This window comes from Salmo salar, chromosome ssa17 (assembly GCF_905237065.1).
Source record: "Salmo salar chromosome ssa17, Ssal_v3.1, whole genome shotgun sequence".
In the NCBI taxonomy this organism is placed as follows: Eukaryota; Metazoa; Chordata; class Actinopteri; order Salmoniformes; family Salmonidae; genus Salmo; species Salmo salar.
Genome location: NC_059458.1, coordinates 26,398,005 through 26,422,201, shown reverse-complemented (window position 1 = coordinate 26,422,201; position 24,197 = coordinate 26,398,005). Strand labels below are relative to the sequence as shown.

The window sequence follows — 24,197 nt, the reverse complement described above, 5'->3', positions numbered from 1 at the left end:
GAAGCAACACTGATTGACAATAAATTTCACATGCTGTTGTGCAAATGGAATAGACAACAGGTGGAAATTATAGGCAATTAGCAAGACACCCCCAATAAAGGAGTGGTTCTGCAGGTGGGGACCACAGACCACTTCTCAGTTCCTATGCTTCCTGGCTGATGTTTTGGTCACTTTTGAATGCTGGCGGTGCTTTCACTCTAGTGGTAGCATGAGACAGAGTCTACAACCCACACAAGTGGCTCAGGTAGTGCAGTTCATCCAGGATGGCACATCAATGCGAGCTGTGGCAAGAAGGTTTGATGTGTCTGTCAGCGTAGTGTCCAGAGCATGGAGGCGCTACCAGGAGACAGGCCAGTACATCAGGAGATGTGGAGGAGGCCGTAGGAGGGCAACAACCCAGCAGCAGGACCGCTACCTCCGCCTTTGTGCAAGGAGGAGCAGGAGGAGCACTGCCAGAGCCCTGCAAAATGACCTCCAGCAGGCCACAAATGTACATGTGTCTGCTCAAACGGTCAGAAACAGACTCCATGAGGGTGGTATGAGGGCCCGACGTCCACAGGTGGGGGTTGTGCTTACAGCCCAACACCGTGCAGGACGTTTGGCATTTGCCAGAGAACACCAAGATTGGCAAATTCGCCACTGGCGCCCTGTGCTCTTCTGAGCACGTGACAGACGTGACAGAGTCTGGAGACGCCGTGGAGAATGTTCTGCTGCCTGCAACATCCTCCAGCATGACCGGTTTGGCGGTGGGTCAGTCATGGTGTGGGGGGGCATTTCTTTGGGGGGCCGCACAGCCCTCCATGTGCTTGCCAGAGGTAGCCTGACTGCCATTAGGTACCGAGATGAGATCCTCAGACCCCTTGTGAGACCATACGCTGGTGCGATTGGCCCTGGGTTCCTCCTAATGCAAGACAATGCTAGACCTCATGTGGTTGGAGTGTGTCAGCAGTTCCTGCAAGAGGAAGGCATTGATGCTATGGACTGGCCTGCCCGTTCCCCAGACCTGAATCCAATTGAGCACATCTGGGACATCATGTTTCGCTCCATCCACCAAAGCCACGTTGCACCACAGACTGTCCAGGAGTTGGCGGATGCTTTAGTCCAGGTCTGGGAGGAGATCCCTCAGGAGACCATCCGCCACCTCATCAGGAGCATGCCCAGGCATTGTAGGGAGGTCATACAGGCACGTGGAGGCCACACACACTACTGAGCCTCATTTTGACTTGTTTTAAGGACATTACATCAAAGTTGGATCAGCCTGTAGTGTGGTTTTACACTTTAATTTTGAGTGTGACTCCAAATCCAGACCTCCATGGGTTGATAAATTGGATTTCCATTGATTATTTTTGTGTGATTCTGTTGTCAGCACATTCAACTATGTAAAGAAAGAAGTATTTAATAAGATTATTTCATTCATTCAGATCTAGGATGTGTTATTTTAGTGTTCCCTTTATTTTTTGGAGCAGTATATATTGAAAGCAGGTGCTTCCACACAGGTGTGGTTTCTTAGTTAATTAAGCAATTAACATCACATCACGCTTAGCGTCATGCAGAGAAATGCCCAGTTCCCCATTATTTTGGCTACCATGGATAGAAGAAGAGATCTCAGTGAACAGAGAGGAAGAAGCAAAGAGAAATGGTCCAATCCCATCAAAATCTAGCCATGTGGGAATACTACATTCTGTTTATTAAGCAGACCTCCTGCCTTCTCACCTTTGGGACATCGACTCCCATTGTTAGGGCGGAGACAAGAACATCTCATTATATACATATATATATATTCTGCTTTGAAAGAGGTCTCAAAGGATTATAGTGGAATTAAAGGGTATTTGTGTCTGTCTCAGTCACCAGGCTCAACCCATTTGGACACTTATGGGAGATTCTGGAGTGGTGCCTGAGCAGGGTTTTCCATCAAAACACCAAAGGATGGAATTCCTCCCCAAAGAATGGCGTCATATTCCTCCAAAAGATTCCAGACACTTGTACATTTTACATTTTAGTCATTTAGTAGACGCTCTTATCCAGAGCGACTTACAGTAGTGAATGCATACATTTCATTTCATGCATTTTTCTTTGTTTGTACTGTACAATCTATGCCAAGGTGCATTGAAGCTGTTCTTGAAGCTGTTCTGTCAGATTGTGGTGTCCCAACACCCTATAAAGACACTTTATGTTGGTGTTTCCTTTATTTTGGCAGTTGGCATACCTGTACTTTACCTTATATTAAAAGACCCACTAGAGGGCAATGCTGTCCTCATTTCGATGTAATTCCTGCCTAATAGCGGAATGCTTGTTAAGGTTCCCCCTCCGAAGAATGACGCAGACTACTTGCAGGCCTACATATTCACGAATTGTGGGTGGGAAGGAACGTGGTGACTGGTGATTTCCACGTGGAGTGGACAAACATCAACAAATAGGTAACTGACAGCTGTCAGTGTAGCTAGCTAGCACGCTAACCATAGCTAGCTAATGTTGCCTGTTGTTGCTGTTTTTTTTTACTACACCATATTCTAAAGATTAGGCTATTCTGGAGCTGGATTTATCATTAGCATTTAGGGAAACGCATTGCCGCAGACTGAAACCACTATCTTTGACTTCACATTCTATTGTTATCTCTGAAGATTGGGCATCTTCAAAAAGAGACGTGTTTTTCTCCATTGTAATGGACACAGTGCAACCTTTGGTAGGTAGTCATTGTGCAAAGCCAAGTCATATATACATTCATTGAGCAAAGCCAAGTCATAGATATACAGTCATTGAGTAAAGCCAAATCATATATAAAGTCATTGAAGAAGGCCAAGTCAAATATAAACTCAGCAAACAAAGAAACGTCCTCTCACTGTCAACTGCGTTTATTTTCAGCAAACTTATGTGTAAATATTTGTATGAACACAACAAGATTCAACAACTGAGACATAAACTGAACAAGTTCCACAGAAATTGAATAATGTGTCCCTGAACAAAGGGGGGGGGGTCAAAAGTAACAGTCAGTATCTGCCACCAGTAGGGCTGGTGGCATTGTCATGCTGGAGGGTCATGTCAGGATGAGCCTGCAGGAAGGGTACCACATGAGAGAGGAGGATGTCTTCCCTGTAATGCACAGCGTTGAGATTGCCTGCAATGACAACAAGCTCAGTCCGATGATGCTGTGACACACCGCCCCAGACCATAACGGACCCTCCACCTTCAAATCGATCCCGCTCCGTAGTACAGGCCTCGGTGTAAAGCTCATTCCTTCGACGATAAACGTGAATCCGACCATCACCCCTGGTGAGACAAAACTGCGACTCGTCAGTGAAGAGCACTTTTTGCCAGTCCTGTCTGGTACAGTGACAGTGGGTTTATGCCCACAGGCGACGTTGTTGCCTGTGATGTCTGGTGAGGACCTGCCTTACAACAGGTCTACAAGCCCTCGGTCCAGCCTCAGACTATTGCGGACAGTCTGAGCACTGATGGAGGGATTGTGCGTTCCTGGTGTAACTCGGGCAGTTGTTGTTGCCATCCTGTACCTGTCCCGCAGGTGTGATGTTCGGATGTACCGATCCTGTGCAGGTGTTATTACACGTGGTCTGCCACTGCGAAGACAATCAGCTGTCCGTCCTGTCTCCCTGTAGCGCTGTCTTATGCGTCTCACATTACATACATTGCAATTTATTGCCCTGGCCAAATCAGCAGTCCTCATGCCTCCTTGCAGCATGCCTAAGGCACGTTCACACAGATAAGCAGGGACCCTGGGCATCTTTCTTTTTGTGTTTTTGGAGTCAGTAGAAAGGCCTCTTTATTGTCCTAAGTTTTCATAACTGTGACCTTAATTGCCTACCGTCTTTAGTCTGTTAGTGTCTTAACGACTGTTCCACAGGTGCATGTTCATTAATTGTTTATGGTTCATTGAACAAGCATGGGAAATAGTGTTTCACAATGAAGCTCTGTGAAGTTATTTGGATTTTTACGAATTATCTTTGAAAGACAAGGTCCTGAAAAAGGGACGTTTCTTTTTTTGCTGAGTTTATGTACTACCGGATCAAGTTCTAATGACATTCACATTCCTCAGTAACATGTGAGTCAACCAAACTGTTATTCTCCTCCAAGGAAACAAGATCCAGGAGTTTAAAGCTGATCTGGAGAGAATTCCAGGAACACGGAGCTGAGAAGCTAATATACTTTTTGCCATGATCCGTTCTGATTTTAGGAACCGTTGAAAGGAAGTAGGACAGAGACCATAACTGGTATTTATTTCCTGTCCTCATTAAAGATGAAAAGCGATAAAGTGTTTTCACAAAGTGGCCTTATAGATCATAGTATTCCAATGTTAAAGCCTACGTAGAGTCAACGAAGACCAGCCAACAGCGCTATAGAGATCACAGTGGTGTGTCTGATGCTTTTTGGTGGTAATAAAACTAAGTTTGAACACCATAGATTATCAAGCTGATTTAAGTTAACTGTAACTAGGCCACTCAGGAACATTCAATGTCAACTTGGTAAGCAACTCCACTGTATATCTGGCCATGTGTTTTAGGTTATTGTACTGCTAAAAGGTGAATTTGTCTCCCAGTGTCTGTTGGAAAGCAAACTGAATCAGGTTTTCCTCTAGGATTTTGCCTGTGCTTAGTTCTATTGTTTCTCTTTATCTTAAAAGACTCCCTGGTCCTTGCCGATGACCAGCATACATTCCCATATCCAGTGATTGACTTGGACTAAAATATGTTCCAGTACTCTTGGTGCCGGTGCTGTTTATATTTAGGTGCAGGAGCTCCACAATACTTTTGAGCTTATATTCTAGAAAAGGAACAGGAGCTCAAGCAGTAGAACATTTGACGTTCCGGTACTCAGCTCCGGTGAGCTCCTGCCCAAGTCAAGCACTGCCCATAACATGATGCAACCACCACCATGCCTGAAAATATGAAGAGTGATACTCTGTGATGTTTTGTGCTGGATTTGCCCCAAACATTCCACGTTGTAGTCAGGATATAAAGTAAATTTCTTTGCCACAATTTCTGAAGTTTTCCTTCAGTGCCTTATTGCAAACAGGATGCATGTCTTGGAATATTTTTTATTCTGTACAGACTTCCTTCTTTTTACTCTGTCATTTAGGTTAGTATTGTGGCGTAACTACAATGTTGTTGATCCATCCTCAGTTTTCTCCTATCACCGCCATTAAACTCTAACTGTTTTAGTCAACATTGGCCTCTTGGTTTCCTTCGTCTCCAGCAACTGAGTTAGGAAGGACGCCTGTATCTTTGTATTGACTGGGTGTATTGATAAGCCATCCAAAGCGTAATTCAAACTTCATCATGCTCAAAGGGATAATGAATGTCTCTTTTTTTGTTATTTTCTAATAGGTGCCCTTTGTGAGGCATTGGAAAACCTCCCTGGTCTTTGTGGTTGAATATGTGTTTGAAATTCACTGCTCAACTGAGGGACCATACAGATAATTGTATGTGTGGGGTACAGAGATGAGGTAGTCATTCAAAATCATGTTAAACGCTATTATTGCACACAGAGTCCATGCAAGTTATTATGTGACTTGTTAATTAAGCACATTTTTACTCCTGAACTTATTTAGGCTTGCCATAACAAAAGGGTTGAATACGTATTGACTCAAGACATTTCAGCTTTCAGCTTTTTTCCTCGTACCAGACAATGCAAATCTGCCCAAGATATTCCAAATCATTGCTGAAGGGGTCGCCAACGAGTTGGTCAAGAGTGAGGACGCGTGCAGCAAGAGATTGGCAAATGTCATCCGCCAAGTACAGGTCAGTGATTGCTCTACTTGCCAAAGTTACATTTTGTTCAATCTAGAAACTTCTGCTTTTGATCGATCAAATTGAGCAAAGCAATGAGGAATACTGAATCTTGGCTTGAACCAAACACGTTAATTTGAAACACCTTGTCAGTGTCCCACATTGAAATGTCCTAGGTCTAGTAGTCAGTCAGCAGTTTCTTCATCTCTAAAAGCTTCTTGTGTTCCTCTACCCCACAAGTATTAATCCAGTTTCTTCTACATCCTGTTAAACTACTAAGAAATATCTGGTTTTATGATGAAATTAGACTTTTAAACCTTTCCATAACAAAATTGACTGGTGTAGTTTTACTCATGTGAAAATGTCATGTTTACCCAGGTTTTAGAAACTCCTAGAAGTGTCAGACTTGGTAGGACCCAGATGCTGTATGAGGAGGAGTCTTGACTGGGGAATAGAAGAGGTGGGAGTGTGTACATGTCATGGGGTGACCACTTCCTGCCTCTATGAATTCACGGTTATTCTTTTTGTCTAAGCTGACATGGAATTGTTTTAAGATAGGCCTTAAATCCATGGAATGACCATTTCATGCTCTAGTCTCTGTTTGGCGTTTACAGCCATCTTGACTTCAACAGGCCGACCAGAGGACACATCCCAGAATGCAATGTTGCCCTCTGAATATGATCAAAGCCCTTTCCCTCACTTTTGAGCTCAGCTCAGTCATTGAGCTACTGAAAAAATAGTGAAGCCTTTCAATGTCTGTTACAAATTCCTCCAAAATACATAGCTATCCCTATTATTTTTGTGGCTATCAAGTTTTCCTTGATTCAGGCAACCCGGGTTCCGCCAGTGTTCACTACACTGGTGTCAGAAGTGGGATGCATGTACTAACAATTTAGTTATTTGAAGTCTAAGCTGTTGTGGGGGGTTGACATATGAAATGGTTTTAATTGGGTCATACCATGGATCATTTAGCTATTTGATTTTGAATTTTAGGACCCCTTTAGTTATCCCCCCTAAAAATAAAAAATTCTAAAATATTGAATTTGACCAAGTAATATAGCCCATAGAAACACATTGCATAAAACATTCATAAATGGCAAAAAAGACAGACCAAAAACGTATAAGGAATAAGGTTCTGAAGTGTCTGTCCTATATCTAGGAGATATAAGAAAGCTCAGGAAATATATAGGCTATACTGTATATATTGTTCACACAAAAAATGCAACAAAAAAATAACATATCTCTAGTTTAAACTGAATTGATTTTGATTATGATTTTTTTTTTCAAATGTTACTTATATTGACACACCGGGGTTTAAACCTAAATTACAGGACAATAACATCAATCATGATCTGTGGTTGAAAATATGCCGCGTTCAAAACAACTGGGAACTCGAAAAATTACGAGGTCAAATCATGATGTCAGTGATCTTCAAATCGGAAAGTCGGAGCTCTAGAAAGAAAACCGATTTCCCGAATTGGAAGAGTTAAATGACCGTTCAAACCGAGTTTTCCCAGTCGGAGCTCTTTTTCGGAGTACCAGTTGTCTTGAAAGAACTGAAGTCTGAGATTTGCGAGTTCCGAGCTCCCAGTTGTTTTAAACGCCGCATTAATTCTACAGTTCAGCCTGACGACATTCTACCGCGAGTGCTAGGAGTGCAGAAAACCAGTGTCACTATCAAATCAAATCAAATTGTATTTATCACATGCGCCGAATACAAGGAAACGCTTACTTACGACCCCTTAACCAACAATGCAGTTCAAGAAATAGAGTTTAGAAAATTATGTAACGACCCCGTATTGTGTTCTGTGTTTGTGGGTGTGTTATGGTTCTCATGGCTACTAGCAGGGGTTAAATATGTCAGGACAGAGGGAAAGGTTGGGGGGGTATGATGGGTAATCCCGCGGGATTTGGAAATGCATAAATAGGGATTACTGTCTCATCTTTCTTTTTTTTCTGTTCGGGGCCTTGATCTGTTCCTATGGGAGTGACCCTTAACTCGACATGGTATAATTGTGTACGTTCGGCATTTAGCGGTGTGGGCTGTGGCCTGAACAATAGCCCAGTTTAGGAATAAACCTGTGTTCTGACCTGCACACCTAGAGTCCGTCTCTTTTCCCTTTATGACCCAGCCGGGTCATTACATTGGCGTCAGAAGTGCTTTCGAACTACGGGATCGAGACTAGGCAAGTTAGCTGTTCAGTATAGGCCGGGTTGGCTTTAGCGTGACTCGCATCTACGGTCATGATGCTTGGGGCGAGGCGGAAAATTAAGGAAGAGTCGGACAAAGTGTCCGTTGTGGGCTCGGGGGTACCCGGTCGGGAGGGTCGGGCGGCGACTGCCGTAGAAGAGCTGGAGGGCCACATGGCGGGAGTTAAATTGTCAGTCAGCAAGATGGCAGAACTGGCGGGTTTTCCTTCACACCGCTCGAGAGCAGACGTCACGGCGACGGGGATATCGACGTCACTGGGTGCGGAAATGGCGGGGCCTGCTTATGTAAACAGAGATGGCAGCGGCCTATTGCCATTAGCCACGGTAGCGGCTAAACTACCAAAGTTCAATGGACAAGGTAAATGGGAAGTTTTTTTCACTCAATTCGAGTTGTTGGCTAGAGCCGGGAGGTGGTCTGACGAGACGAAAGCGTTACAGCTTGCCCTGAGCCTGGCAGAGGAGGCGTCGGAATGCCTGTTAACGCTAGCCCCGGACGAGAGGGGCGACTACGGTGCGCTAGTGGAGGCATTGGGGGGCCGTTTCGGCAGCGACGCACAGCCCAACATGCTGCGGATTGAACTGAGTAACAAAAAGAGACTTCAGGGGGAATCATTAAAGGCGTTGGCAAGTGGTATTCTGAGCCTGACCAGGCGGGCTTATGCAACTATGCCGATTGGGGTGCAAGACGAGCTGGCACGGGACAGTTTTATTAGAGCGCTCTCTTCCACCGAACTGGGTAAGCATGTTCAGATGGCGGACCCACCATCTCTGCGGGCTGCAGTGGAGATAGCCAGGAAGAGGGAGCTGATCTGGGGTGAGGGAGTGAGAGTGGAAGTCGCCAGTCAACCAGAGGTGAGAGCAGTGGTGGCTGGGGTGCCAGGGGTCACGAAACCAGAGTGGGTCGACGAGTTGGGCGGGCTAGTCAAGACTGCTTCGCTTGTCATGGAGAGGGGCTCCAGGCAGCGTCGCAGTGTCAGCTCAACTCCTATTGTCTGCTGGGGTTGTGGCCAGCCTGGCCACATTCAGCGGGAGTGTGGCAGATTCCCCCGTCACCAGGGAAACGACGGCGGGTTCTCGCGCAGGGGGCAGCGCGGACCCACCCCCCCGCCCCCGAACCCACTGTAAGCAAAAGAGGTACCCAGCAGCGCAGACAAGAGGGTGGGGACCTGCTCCCCCAGGGTGTAGCTGCCGCCGTGTTTCCTAGTCCGGTAGTTGTGGTGGGACGTACCATCGTTGGGGACTTCTGCAATGTCATCGTCAAGGTAGAGGGGGTGGAATGTTTGGCCCTGGTCGACACGGGCTCTACAGTAACCCTGGTGAGACCAGACATACTACCTGTTGGGGTGCGGGTGGAGCCGACCCTTGTCCAGCTACGGACTGTCACGGGGGAGCTAGCCCCCATGTTAGGGAAGTGTCAGCTATCTGTGACTGTGGGGGGGTGAACTGTGGGGTGTCTGGCGTGGGTAGCAGCGGTGCAGGACCCCTGTATACTGGGAATGGACTTTTTGAAAAACTGTGGGGCTCAGTTGGACTTAGCGTCGGGCACTTTGAGGCTGTCGGGGGGGCCCACAGTGGGAATGTCGCCTTCGGGAGGGCCAGCAGGGGGCAGGGCTGTCCCTCCGTCTTCCTCCAAGCTTGCAGAAACTCCACCGGTCATCCCGGCTGCTCCCTTGGTCGTTGTGCCATTCCAGCAGCTGTCTCCGGCGGCGACGGCCTTCACTCCCCATCATGGTGCAAGCACAGGCAGCTCTGTAGCCCAAAACACACTGGCTCCTTCACCCCATCAGCCCGACGGGGGGAAGGAGGAAGCTATCGACGCCGTCGAGGCTGTGTGGCTGAAGAACTGTCAGGGTCTGGATGAGAGACAACAGAGACAGTTAAAGCAGCTGCTGTTGGACTTTAAAGATAGCTTCGCTTGGGGTGAAGATGAGGTAGGACAAACGCACCTAGTTCAGCACGAAATAGACACTGGGGACGCCCGACCCATTAAAATTCGGCCCGTCGTATTCCCCTTGCCAGGAGGGAAGCAGCAGACACAGCTATTGTTGACATGTTGCGGGCTGATTTCATCGAGCCATCAGATAGCCCATGGTCCGCGCCGGTCGTCATGGTGCCTAAGAAAGGGGGTAAACTTAGGTTTTGTGTTGACTACAGGGGCCTAAATTCTGTCACCACTAAAGACTCTTATCCCCTACCGAGGATTGATGAGTCGCTAGACCACGTGAGAGGGTCCTCGTGGTTCTCCTCCCTTGATCTGCGCAGTGGCTACTGGCAGGTGCTCCTCTCGCCAGGGGCACGTGAAAAAACTGCCTTCTCCACAGATAGGGGCCATTGGCAGTTCAAGGTGCTGTGCTTCGGGCTCTGTAATGCTCCTGCCACCTTTGAGAGGCTCATGGACAGAGTGCTGGCGGGGGTTCCGAGAGACGAGTGTGTTGTGTACCTAGACGACATATTGGTGCACGGCACATCGTTTGAGGGGGCACTGGGGGCAATTAGGCGAGTGTTGGAGAGGATCTCGGGGGCGGGGCTAAAATTACATCCGGGAAAGTGCCATTTCATGCAAAGGGAGGTGGCGTTCCTGGGGCATCAGCTGGGTGGTGAGGGCATCAGCACGATGCCAGACAAAGTAGAGGCTGTGAGGGGGTGGCCAGTTCCAGGGGGAAAAAAAGAGCTAAGAGATTCCTGGGGCTGGCATCCTACTATCGTAGGTTTGTGAAGGGGTTTGCGGGGGTAGCGGCTCCTTTGAACCACCGTCTCAAGGAGGACACTGTTTTTCAGTGGACCGAAGAGCACCAGCGGGCGTTTGAGGCCCTCAAACGTGCCCTGATGGAGGCCCCTGTCCTGGCCTCACCAGACCCGAACCGTCCGTTCATCCTGGACACCGATGCAAGCAATGAGGGTTTGGGGGCTGTGCTGGCTCAGCGTGGTCCTGATGGGGAACACGTAGTAGCTTATTACAGCAGAACTTTTGATAAGGCTGAAAAACGCTACTGCGTGACAAGGAGAGAGCTTTTGGCTGTCGTGGCAGCAGTACGCCATTTCAAGTACTACCTGGGGGCCTGCCGTTTGTGGTCCGGACGGATCACTCCGCCCTGCAGTGGCTTCTCTCCTTCAAGGAGCCAGAGGGTCAGATTGCCCGCTGGCTGGAGGAGCTGCAACCCTACGACTTCCAGGTGGAGCACAGAGCCGGCCTTCGCCACAGCAATGCAGACGCCTTGTCCCGCCGCCCGTGTGCTGAGGATGGCTGTGGGTACTGCGCCAAACGGGTGGAGCGAGAGAGATAACTGTGCAGGGAGGAGGGAGTCACCGCCACGGTGAGTCAGCTGAGTGTGACAGAGTGCCGGGAGCTTGAGGCTGTGGACGTTGGGGAGTGGAGGCGTCGCCAGGAGGAGAAGGCAGAGCTGCGTCCTGTGCTGCGGTGGGTGGAAGAGAGAAGACGACCGCCGTGGGGGGAAGTAGCCCCTCTATCACCCGTCACCAAGGGACTGTGGGCTAAATTCACAGTCCTTAGAGTGGCTGAGGGAGTGCTCCAGAGGGGGTGGAAAAAGCCAGCGACTGGAGAAATTACGTGGCAGGTAGTGGTGCCCAAAAGGCTGCAGGGGAGCGTGTTACAGCAGCTTCATGGGGGAGTTGGCGCAGGGCATTTTGGGGTCTCCAAAACGTTAAAGCGCGTGCGTGAAGGCTTCTATTGGGCCAGGCACAGGAGGGATGTTGAGGACTTTTGTAGGCAGTGCGACGAGTGTGCTGCTAAAAAAGGACCTCCAGGTCAGTCACACGCCCTCCTACAACAATTCCCAGTAGGGGAGCCCATGGAGAGACTGGGGGTAGACATAGTGGGGCCGTTTCCAACCACAGACAGCGGTAACAGGTGGATTCTAACCGCTATGGACTACTTCACCAAGTGGCCGGAGGCTTACGCTCTCCCAGACCAGGAGGCAGAGACAGTAGCTTATGCGTTGGTGGGGGGAATAATCAGTCGGTTTGGGGTGCCACAGTCTATTCACAGCGACCAGGGGAGAAACTTCGAGTCACGGGTGTTCTCAGAGTTGTGTAGACGGTTAGGCGCGGAGAAGACGCGCACTACTCCGCTTCACCCCCAGAGTGATGGGCTGGTGGAAAGATTTAACAGAACATTAGCACAGCAGCTGGCCATCGTTACCTCAAAACACCAGAGAGATTGGGACACCCACTTACCGTTTATTCTTATGGCATGTAGGTCGGCTGTTCAAGAATCGACTGCGTGCTCCCCAGCGCTACTAATGTTAGGTCGTGAGTTGCGCACCCCAGCCGAACTGACGTTTGGCCACCCTCCTGATAATGACGACGGGGTTTTGCCTGGCCCGAACTATGTGTGTCGTCTGCAGAACCGGTTAGAAGTGGCTCACACCTTCGCAAGAGAGCAACTCGAGAACGCAGGGGTGCGCCAAAAGCGCCACTACGACTCGCACGCTAGGGGGAGGCACTTTGGAGCGGGAGAATGTGTGTGGCTTCACAACCCGCAAGAAGGGGCGGTGCCCAAAGCTGGACAGTGCATGGGTGGGGCCGTGTCTGGTGATAGAGAGAGTGGGGGAGGTGACGTACCGGGTGGAGGTCCCCCCACGGAGCAGGAAGGTGGTGGTCCACCGGGACCGATTGGCACCCTACAGAGGGAGGAAAACGGTAGGAAATGGGAGTGAGGTCTCTGATGTGAGCCCACGGGAACAGTCTAACGAGGAGACTCTAGAGCAACCTGAGCCTGGGATGGGGGCTGCTTCTTCGGAGGGTGCTGGAAATGACATTGGGGCAGATGAGTGTTCTGGGGGTTCACCAGTGAGAGCCACGGGGAGGCCCAAGAGACTGATGCGACCTCCGGGTCGTTTTAAGGATTTTGTTGTGTAACCCTAGGGGCTAGGGTTTAGAAAGGGGGGGGCTATGTAATGGTTCTCATGGCTACTAGCAGGGGTTAAATATGTCAGGACAGAGGGAAAGGTTGGGGGGGTATGATGGGTAATCCCGCGGGATTTGGAAATGCATAAATAGGGATTACTGTCTCATCTTTCTTTTTTTTCTGTTCGGGGCCTTGATCTGTTCCTATGGGAGTGACCCTTAACTCGACATGGTATAATTGTGTACGTTCGGCATTTAGCGGTGTGGGCTGTGGCCTGAACAATAGCCCAGTTTAGGAATAAACCTGTGTTCTGACCTGCACACCTAGAGTCCGTCTCTTTTCCCTTTATGACCCAGCCGGGTCATTACAATATTAACAAAATAAAAGAAAGTAAAAAATACAATAAAAAGCAACACAATAAAATAATAATAACGAGGCTATATACAAGGGGTACCGAGTCAATGTGCAGACAGATTTTTAAGCAATTGAGGCAAGCAAACAAATTGAAATCGTGCTTGGTCTAACTACTGTTATGTACCTTATTAAAGTGGCAATCTGCTATTGGTACATACATTTTTGGACTTTTGAATTAATGATATATACAGCCATTGATTCTTAAGGACTATAAATTATAATTGCACTATGAGATTACTTCAACTGTCAACCCCATCAGAACCCAAAATATAAACTTGTTTTATTGCATTGTTTTTAAATGTGTAATTGTAAACAAACACTGTATAGCCTCAAACCATGGCTAAAATGATCATTTTGATATCATGGATGGTGGTGCATCCATAGCTCTGTCTATAAATGTGTGGTTACATTTCTTCAGCCCATCCCTCAGCTGTTTACCAAATCAGTGGTCACCACTTTGTTGTTTGAACTATAGATTGCCTAGATGGTTGCGTTCATACAGGCAGCCCAATTCTGATGTTTTTTTCAGATCAGCTCTGAAAAAGTTCTGTTGTGAAAATATCTGATGTGATTGGTCAAAAGACCAATTAGTGGAAGAAAAATCAGAATGCAGCTGCCTGTGTAAACTCAGCATTTGTGACTTTCTGAAAAAATTGCCCCCTCCCCTTATTATCTCATGCTGTTTAGTCTTACTTTCTCTTTGCTATTAGAACAGATCACTTCAAAACACAACTGCAATACAGTTAACAGAAAATAATCCCATAGCTGCAGGGTAAGTCTACTTTTGTGATCATTTAATATTCTATGTCTACAACAGGAATAAAACAGTACACATGGTTAAGTGGAAACTGGTAGTGCAGAATTTAATGGAATGTTTTTTAGATTACAGTAATTCTATGAATGTAGAATAGAACAGAGGCAGTAAGTACATTTACAATAACACATTGCTTTCACTTTCTAATTCCAAGAAATCATGTGGTTCAGTGGAAGGACTGAGGTGGTTAAGTACTCTAGAGCTGGATATTGTGAAAGATTAGAGCAAAATAGTTACTGTTTAGAATGTGGAATTGCCTCACACTGCTGTACACAGTTTGTACTGTAGAGAAAGATATTTTATGTTCATGGTTTGCACACTGGTTGTAATTTTCCTGTCCTGAATTTATCTATCTAGACTAATAAACCCCTTTGTCTGTTCATTCACTTTCTATAGATCCATATTGGAGCGCAGAGGTCATTTTCAACAGGGCTCTTTCGTGTAATTTCAGATTTTCATAAAGTGTGCAATATAAAGTAAATTGTTAAACCTACAATACTCAAATCTGTCTGAACTATGGAGCAAATATCCATCGTGCCAAAATAATGTATACTTTAATCAATGACCTTTTTGACCTTCCTCTTTCTTGTCTGTTTAAAATCAGTGGCACCCGAGATTAAATCCTACACAGTTGAGACTGGCAATACTTTGGATTCTCATATTCAGTTTATGAGTCAACTCAACAAGACCACAAGATGTTTTACGGAAGTCGAGTCGCCAGTGGAGAGTGATGTCATCCTGGCTTTCTGTCCCATCGTCTCCCGCGCCGGGACTGATATTGAAGCAGCACTGCAACAGATTCCAAGTACAGTAACTCATCCCAAATATGACTTCCCAAGCAATGTTATTTCCTTCCATACCAGATACAGTGGGGGGGAAAAGTATTTGATCCCCTGCTGATTTTGTACGTTTGCCCACTTACAAAGAAATGATCAGTCTATAATTTTAATGGTAGGTTTATTTGAACAGTGAAAGACAGAATAACAACAAAACAATCCAGAAAAACGCATGTCAAAAATGTTATAAAATGATTAGCATTTTAATGAGGGAAATAAGTATTTGACCCCTCTGCAAAACATGACTTAGTACTTGGTGGCAAAACCCTTGTTGGCAATCACAGAGGTCAGACGTTTCTTGTAGCAGGTCACCAGGTTTGCACACATCTCAGGAGGGATTTTGTCCCACTCCTCTTTGCAGATCTTCTCCAAGTCATTAAGGTTTCGAGGCTGACGTTTGACAACTCAAACCTTCCGCTCCCTCCACAGATTTTCTATGGGATTAAGGTCTGGAGACTGGCTAGGCCACTCCAGGACCTTAATGTGCTTCTTCTTGAGCCACTCCTTTGTTGCCTTGGCCGTGTGTTTTGGGTCATTGTCATGCTGGAATAACCATCCACGACCCATTTTCAATGCCCTGGCTGAGGGAAGGAGGTTCTCACCCAAGATTTGACGGTACATGTCCTGTCCCCTTAGCAGAAAAACACCCCCAAAGCATAATGTTTCCACCTCCATGTTTGACGGTGGAGATGGTGTTCTTGGCGAGTTGAGTTGATGCCAAAGAGCTCCATTTTGGTCTCATCTGACCACAACACTTTCACCAGTTGTCCTCTGAATCATTCAGATGTTCATTGGCAAACTTCAGGCGGGCATGTACACTGCTAAAAAAAATAAAGGGAACACTTAAACAACACAATGTAACTGCAAGTCAATCACACTTCTGTGAAATAAACTGTCCACTTAGGAAGCAACAGATTGATAATACATTTTACATGCTGTTGTGCAAATGGAATAGACAACAGGTGGAAATTATAGGCAATTAGCAAGACACCCCCAATAAAGGAGTGGTTCTGCAGATGGTGACCACAGGCCACTTCTCAGTTCCTATGCTTCCTGGCTGATGTGCTTACAGCCCAACACCGTGCAGGACGTTTGTCATTTGTCAGAGAACACCAAGATTGGCAAATTCGCCACTGGCACCCTGTGCTCTTCACAGATGAAAGCAGGTTCACACTGAGCACGTGACAGACGTGACAGAGTCGGGAGACGCCGTGGAGAACGTTTTGCTGCCTGCAACATCCTCCAGAATGACCGGTTTGGCGGTGGGTCAGTCATGGTGTGGGGTGGCATTTCTTTGGGGGGCCGCACAGCCCTCCATGTGCTCAGCAGAGGTAGCCTGACTGCCATTAGGTACCGAGATGAGATCCTCAGACCCCTTGTGAGACCATATGCTGGTGCGGTTGGCCCTGGGTTGGCCCCGTTCCCCAGACCTGAATCCAATTGAGCACATCTGGGACATCATGTCTCGCTCCATCCACCAACGCCACGTTGCACCACAGACTGTCCAGGAGTTGGCGGATGCTTTAGTCCAGGTCTGGGAGGAGATCCCTCAGGAGACCATCTGCCACCTCATCAGGAGCATGCCCAGGCGTTGTAGGGAGGTCATACAGGCACGTGGAGGCCACACACACTACTGAGCCTCATTTTGACTTGTTTTAAGGACATTACATCAAAGTTGGATCAGCCTGTAGTGTGGTTTTCCACTTTAATTTTGAGTGTGACTACAAATCCAGACCTCCATGGGTTGATAAATTGGATTTCCATTGATTATTTTTGTGTGATTTTGTTGTCAGCACATTCAACTATGTAAAGAAAAAAGAATTTAATAAGATTATTTCATTCATTCAGATCTAGGATGTGTTATTTTAGTGTTCCCTTTATTTTTTTGAGCAGTGTATATGTATTCTTGAGCAGGGGGACCTTGCGGGCGCTGCAGGATTTCAGTTCTTCACGGCGTAGTGTGTTACCAATTGTTTTCTTGGTGACTATGGTCCCAGCTGCCTTGAGATTTTGACAAGATCCTCCCGTGTAGTTCTGGGCTGATTCCTCACCGTTCTCATGATCATTGCAACCCCTCGAGGTGAGATCTTGCATGGAGCCCCAGGCTGAGGGATATTGACAGTTCTTTTGTGTTTCTTCCATTTGCGAATAATCGCACCAAATGTTGTCACCTTCTCACCAAGCTGCTTGGCGATGGTCTTGTAGCCCATTCCAGCCTTGTGTAGGTCTACAATCTTGTCCCTGACATCCTTAGAGAGCTCTTTGGTCTTGGCCATGGTGGAGAGTTTGGAATCTGATTGATTGATTGCTTCTGTGGACAGGTGTCTTTTTTACAGGTAACAAGCTGCGGTTAGGAGCATTCCCTTGTCATAAATGTTGCCGTGTTGAATTTACCAAATCGCAGCAGGAATACTCATCTTTTTAATATTTTAGAGCAAAGTATACACAGAAAACAAAACCACGAACGACTCCAGACAGGCTACTTACAAAATCATAGCAGTGTTAACACAACCATCCACAAACCCAAGTGACAAACATACTCCTAAATATATGACTCCCAATCAGGAACAACGATAACCAGCTGTCCCTGATCGGGAGCCACACAGACCAACATAGAAACATAACACCCAGAACAAACATATACAGACATCTTCTGCCACTTCCTGACCAAAATACTACACAACTACACCCTCTGCTGGTCAGGACGTGACATCCCTTTAAGAGTGTGCTCCTATTCTCAGCTCGTTACCTGTATAAAAGACACATGGGAGCCAGAAATCTTTCTGATTGAGAGGGGGGGTCAAATACTTATTTCCCTCATTAAAATGCAAATCAATACATAACATTTTTGACATGCGTTTTTCTGGATATTTTTGTTGTTATTCTGTCTCTCACTGTTCAAATAAACCTACCATTAAAATTATAGACTGATCCTTTCTTTATCAGTGGGCAAATGTACATAATCAGCAGGGGATCAAATACTTTTTTCCCCCACTGTATTCTCTTTCCACACCAGATTTACTCAATGTGCCAACAGCATAAATTACATTACTAAATATTTTATTTGAGAGGATTATTGGTTTATTTTGACATATTCCCTCATTCTCTTGACAGTTGGTAAAGATGTCATTCTGGTAGTGCTGCATCACATCTTCAACCCAGACTCCACTGTACCTGACAGCTGCAGACTAGTGACCAGAAGTGATGTAATACTCACAGTGGACTGTCTGTTCCATGAGAGCCAGGGAGGACTACTGGACTGTCCTCGCAATGATGCAGCAGTCAGCGCGATTCTGAGAAAGCTGATTAAACAACCTAAGGTTGCTAACCCTAATTCAAGGTTCAGGGAGGACCACTCTCCCCATTCTCCCTGCAACAGCCTGTGCTGTATGGTTACAACCATGTTCAATAACTGTCAATGACTAACTTTAAATAGCACAAAAGGTTAACCTTTTCCCTTAATCTTAACCACACTGCTAACCTTATCCCTAACTTTTAAATTAAGACCAAAAAGCTCATTTTAGTTTACATTTTACGATATAGTTAATTTTGACTTTGTGGCTGTCGTAACTAGTGGAAACCCTTGATTATCTCATGCTGTTTAGTTTCACTTTGTCTTAGTTTAGCCATTGGTAAATGGAAAGGGGTCAGTTGTACAACTGAATGCATTCAACTGAAATGTGTCTTGCACATTTAACCCAACCCCTCTGAAACAGAGAGGTGCAGGGGGCCCAACGCTCCTAACCTCCAGGCCACCTGCCGCCCCCGGAACAGATCACATCAAACCACAACTGCAATACAGTTGGCAGAAAATAATCCCATAACTGCAGGGTAAGTCTACTTTCCTCATTTCCTTTCATTGACAGTTCATGTTCAATATGAACACCATAACTATCATTTACAGTTGGGTGGGTGTCATGAAAGTATTTCTGATCATTGAATATTCTATGTTTACAACAGGAATTAAACAGTGCACATGGTTAAGTGGAAACTGGTAGTGCAGAATTTAATGGAATGTTTTTTAGATGAGTAATTCTATGAATGTAGAATAGAACAGAAGCAGTAAGTACACTTATAACAACACATTGCTTTCAACCTGACAGCAGCAGACTAGTGACCAGAGGTGATGTAATACTCACAGTGGACTGTCTGTCCCATGAGAACCAGAGAGGACTAGTGGAGTGTCCTCACAATGATGCAGCAGCCAGCGCGATTAGGAAGAAGCTTGGCATAGATCTTATGGTATGATGTCAATTAATCATCATGTTGAATACAGTTTTTCTGTATTTGATGTACTCATTTTTCCTCTCCTTTATTTTACAAACCAGAAGTCATGGCTTTCTATCTAGGATTATAAACATTGTCATGGTATGTCAAATCATTGCAAATTATAAAAGTAACTATACATCATTAACTACTATAATGAACAAAAATAAACGCAACATGCAACAATTTCAAAGATTTTACTGAGTTATAGTTCATATAAGGAAATCAGTCAATTGAAATATATTAATTAATGGGGCTGTTAAACAACAGTCAGTACAACTGTGGATCTCACACCAATCATTCTCTTTCCAGGCGGCAGCGACTTCAGTCTACGACTACTTTTTCAATCACAGTAGGTTCTATTGTGTGGTCATTCATCTGTTCAATTTGATACAGTAATCATCACAGGTCAAATCAGCACTAACGTCTTGTGTTTTATGTTTCCTAATCTTTTCAAGATCCACGTCCTTCTTAAAGACCTTGTTCTGGCAGTCTGAGATTGTGAGCTATATAATGGTTTGTCAAATATTATACATCATAAACTAAAGATGTAGGATCTTAATTTGATCACTCTTTTGTTGCTGAAATGCAAACTGGTAGTGTATTTGCATTTTAAAAAGGCTTCTAAAGTTTGTAATTTCCACTATGAAATTTCAGGCCTTTCTAATCGACCTGGCCCTGGTACCCTGGAAGGATATTGACCTCATCCCTTCAGTAGAGGATGCCTGGTTATTTTTTTAAATGCCTTCCTCACCATCTTAAATAAGCATGCCCCATTCAAGAAATGTAGAACCAGGAACAGATATAGCCCTTGGTTCTCTCCAGACCCGACTGCCCTTAACCAACACAAAAACATCCTGTAGCGTTCTGCATTAGCATCGAACAGCCCTCGTGATATGCAACTTTTCAGGGATGTTAGAAACCAATATACACAGGCAGTTAGAAAAGCCAAGGCTAGCTTTTTCAAGCAGAAATTTGCTTCCTGCAACACAAACTCCAAAAAGTTCTGGGACACTGTAAAGTCCATGTAGAATAAGAGCACCTCCTCCCAGCTGCCCACTGCACTGAGGATAGGAAACTCTGTCACCACCGATAAATCCACTATAATTGAGAATTTCAATAAGCATTTTTCTACGGCTGGCCATGCTTTCCACCTGGCTAACCCTACCCCGGTCAACAGCACTGCACCCCCCACAGCAACTCGCCCAAGCCTTCCCCATTTCTCCTTCTCCCAAATCCAGTCAGCTGATGTTCTGAAAGAGCTGCAAAATCTGGACCCCTACAAATCAGCCGGGCTAGACAATCTGGACCCTTTCTTTGTAAAATTATCTGCCGAAATTGTTGCAACCACTATTACTAGCCTGTTCAACCTCTCGTGTCGTCTGAGATTCCCAAAGATTGGAAAGCAGCTGCGGTCATCCCCCTCTTCAAAGGGGGGGACACTCTTGACCCAAAATGCTACAGACCTATATCTACCCTACCCTGCCTCTCAAAAGTCTTTGAAAGCCAAGTCAACAAATAGATTACCGATCATTTCGAATCCCACCGCACCTTCTCCGCTATGCAATCTGGTTTCAGAGCTGGTCATGGGTGCACCTCAGCCACGCTCAAGGTCCTAAACGATATCTTAACCACCATCGATAAGAAACAATACTGTGCAGCCGTATTCATTGACCTGGCCAAGGCTTTCGACTCTGTCAATCACCACATCCTCATCGGCAGACTCAATAGCCTTGGTTTCTCAAATGATTGCCTCGCCTGGTTCACCAACTACTTCTCTGATAGAGTTCAGTGTGTCAAATCGGAGGGCCTGTTGTCCGGGCCTCTGGTAGTCTATGGGGGTGCCACAGGGTTCAATTCTTGGGCCGACTCTTTTCTCTGTATACATCAATGATTTCGCTCTTGCTGCTGGTGAGTCTCTGATCCACCTCTACGCAGACTACACCATTCATTATACTTCTGGCCCTTCTTTGGACACTGTGTTAACCACCCTCCAGACGAGCTTCAATGCCATACAACTCTCCTTCCGTGGCCTCCAACTGCTCTTAAATACAAGTAAAACTAAATGCATGCTCTTCAACCGATCGCTGCCTGCACCTGCCCGCCCGTCCAGCATCACTACTCTGGACAGTTCTGACTTAGAATATGTGGACAACTCCAATTACCTAGGTGTCTGGTTAGACTGTAAACTCTCCTTCCAGACTCACATCAAACATCTCCAATCCAAAGTTAAATCTGGAATTGGCTTCCTATTTCTGTCACGGTTGTCGTAGGATGAAGCGGACCAAAGTGCAGCGTGATTGTCGTTCCACATATTTTATTGAACTGTGAAACTATGCGATACATACAAAATAAACTGAACGAACAAAACAACAAACCGTGACGCAGCGTTACAAAATACACCTACTCAAAATCAATCTCCCACAAACCCAGGTGGAAAAAACACCTACTTAAGTATGATTTCCAATTAGAGACAACGATGACCAGCTGCCTCTAATTGGAGATCATCCCATACAAAGCCAAACATAGAAATACAAAACTAGAACATGACAACATAGAAAAACTAAACTAGAAAAAAACCCCTGTCACGCCCTGACCTACTCTACCATAGAAAATAACAGCTTTCTATGGTCAGGACGTGACAATTTCGCAATAAAGCATCTTTCACTCATACTGCCAAACATACCCTCATAAAACTGACCATCCTACCGATCCTCGACTTCGGCGATGTCATATACAAAATAGCCTCCAATACCCTACTCAATAAATTGGATGCAGTCTATCACAGTGCCATCTGTTTTGTCACCAAAGCCCCATATACTACCCACCACTGCGACCTGTACGCTCTCGTTGGCTGGCCCTCGCTTCATACTTGTCGCTAAACACACTGGCTCCAGGTCATCTACAAGAACCTGCTAGGTAAAGTTCCCCCTTATCGCAGCTCGCTGGTCACCATAGCAGCACCCACCTGTAGCACGCGCTCCAGCAGGTATATCTCTCTGGTCATCCCCAAAGCCAATTCCTCTTCGGCCGCGTCTCCTTCCAGTTCTCTGCTGCCAATGACTGGAATGAACTACAAAAATCTCTAAAACTGGAAATACTTATCTCCCTCACTAGCTTTAAGCACCAGCTGTCAGAGCAGCTCACAGATTACTGCACCTGTACATAGCCCATCTATAATTTATCCCAAACAACTACCTCTTCCCCTACTGTATTTATTTATTTATTTAGCTCCTTTGCACCCCATTATTTATATTTTAACTTTGCACTTTCTTCCACTGCAAATCTACCATTCCAGTGTTTTATTTGCTATATTGTATTTACTTTTGCCACCATGGCCTTTTTTGCCTTTACCTCCCTTATCTCACCTCATTTGCTCACTTTGTATATAGACTTATTTTTCTACTGTATTATTGACTGTATGTTTGTTTTACTCCATGTGTATCTCTGTGTTGTTGTATGTGTCAAACTGCTTTGCTTTATCTTGGTCAGGTCGCAATTGTAAATGAGAACTTGTTCTCAACTTGCCTACCTGGTTAAATAAAGGTGAAATAAATAAATAAAATGTGCCTTAACAAAAAATATCAACCCCTACAAAAATGTCCATTAACAATAATCCACATAACAATTCACATTTCCTGTTTCTGCAGGATTATTTTCCTGATGTAGTAAACTGGCTCAAATTAAGATTCTACATCTGTATACACTAAGTATACCAAACATGAGGAACACCTTTCTAGTATTGAGTTGCTACAGTATATAATTGTCACGCTCGTGTGGAGAGACGGACCAATGCACAGCGTGATTGGAGTTCCACATCTTCATTTTTAGAAACAAACAACAACCGTGCAGTACTGAGGTGCAACGTGCACTCACTCAAAAACAATATCCCACAAAGCAGGTGGGAAAAGGGAACCCTTAAGTATGATCCCCAATTAGAGACAACAAACATCAGCTGCCTCTAATTGGGAACCATACCAAGAGCACCAACATAGAAATATATAACCTAGAACACCCCCTAGTCACGCCCTGACCTACTACACCATAGAGAACAAAGGGCTCTCTATGGTCAGGGCGTGACAATAATGGTATGTCAAATATTTGCCAAATGATAAAACTATACATCATCAATAATGTGCCTCTTCAGGGAGACACTTATAAAGAAAGATCAATAGAAGTGAAACGTATGGATGGTGTCAGTCATAATGGAGCTGTTAAACAAGAGTCAGTACTGCTGTGGATCTCACACAAGTCATTATTCTCTTTCCAGTGAGCAGTGTATTCAGTCTACAACTACCTCTGTACAAGGCTGTCATATGTGAAGCGGAGCTTCTGGGACAATAATTAGGTTTCAGTAGGTTCAAAGTAGGTTGTAGGTTGTCATTCATGTGGTCAATGTAATTAGAGTAACCATCACAGGTCAAATCTGGACCATTAACATTTTGTGTTTCATGTTTCCTAATCTTTTCAAGATCCATGTCCCTCTTCAAGACCTCGTTCCAGAAGTGATGAAAGCAGTTCCACTTTTGTACCAGCAATGAGACATGTTGATTGTTTTCATGGATTACATCTTTAATTTCATGGCCTACTTAAGAAAATGTCTTTACTTTTGATGCTAAGAGCACTTGCGGTTGTAATGTATAGAAATTGGGGCCGATATAAAAAATGTTAATAAAAATGAATGGAAAAAAATAAAGAACAAACCGTATCTGTGGAAGGGGATGCGTTTCAACATCACTGCTAGTTTACACATGCATCCTACTTCTGACACCAGTGTAGCAAATAGTGGGGGGTAACCCGGATTGCTTGACGCAAGAAAAACTTGCTAGCCACAAACTCAATACGGATAGCTTTCTCTTTTGGAGGAGTTTGTAACAGGCATACAAAGGCTTGACTTTTTGCAATAGTTCAATGACTGAGCTAAGCTGAAAAGTGAGGGAAAAGGCATTTGAACAAAACATTGCATTCCGGGATGTGTCCCCTGGTTGGGTTGTTAAAGTCAAGATGGCTGTAAACACCAAACGGAGACGAGAGCATGAAATATGCCT

At 45.4% G+C, this 24,197-nt stretch overlaps 1 long non-coding RNA gene across 4 annotated transcripts; it reads left to right on the top strand.

Moving 5' to 3' along the window:
- The first annotated feature begins 13,777 nt into the window (after positions 1-13,777).
- LOC106612415 (uncharacterized) lies at positions 13,778-23,863 on the top strand. Of its 4 annotated transcripts, none has more exons than XR_006760044.1 (10): positions 13,778-14,005; positions 14,444-14,523; positions 14,652-14,852; positions 17,998-18,203; positions 18,600-18,714; positions 18,990-19,125; positions 19,212-19,251; positions 19,462-19,501; positions 19,608-19,665; positions 23,622-23,863. It is a non-coding gene; the product is annotated as an uncharacterized lncRNA (long non-coding RNA). The 4 variants fall into 4 exon arrangements; XR_006760043.1 differs by having other exon boundaries at positions 18,987-19,125; XR_006760042.1 differs by lacking the exon at positions 19,212-19,251.
- The last annotated feature ends 334 nt before the right edge of the window (positions 23,864-24,197 follow it).